The sequence below is a fragment of the Rana temporaria genome, chromosome 10 (assembly GCF_905171775.1).
Source record: "Rana temporaria chromosome 10, aRanTem1.1, whole genome shotgun sequence".
Lineage (NCBI taxonomy): Eukaryota > Metazoa > Chordata > Amphibia > Anura > Ranidae > Rana > Rana temporaria.
This window is the reverse complement of record NC_053498.1, coordinates 11,185,382-11,185,743: the sequence shown is the minus strand read 5'-3', so window position 1 is coordinate 11,185,743 and position 362 is coordinate 11,185,382.

The following is a 362-nucleotide window of genomic DNA, read 5'->3' as shown; positions in this document are numbered from 1 at the left end:
TGGTTGATCCTGCCAGATAATCTGATTTATGCTATAAAGAGCATTCCAGAAAAACAGCGTTGTCCTCTGTCCCTCCAAGACATTGAGCAAAATGTTGATTCATGAAAGGCAAGTAAAATGTTAAATGACCTGCTGGGTAATAGGAATGAACAGAGTGACTTTGGATAAATTAATTTCATCAGAAAAATGCTAAAAAAACTTTTGCTGAAGTAGAATTTTCAATTTAAAATCTTGAAATCTGTTTAAAATAAAAATAAAAACTTGATTTAATTCTTAAAAAAAAAAAAATGCTTTTTTTATGGTCAAATTATTTTTTTCTTTTTTCTTTTTTTAACTATACCATTGTTATTTGTGTACTGTTC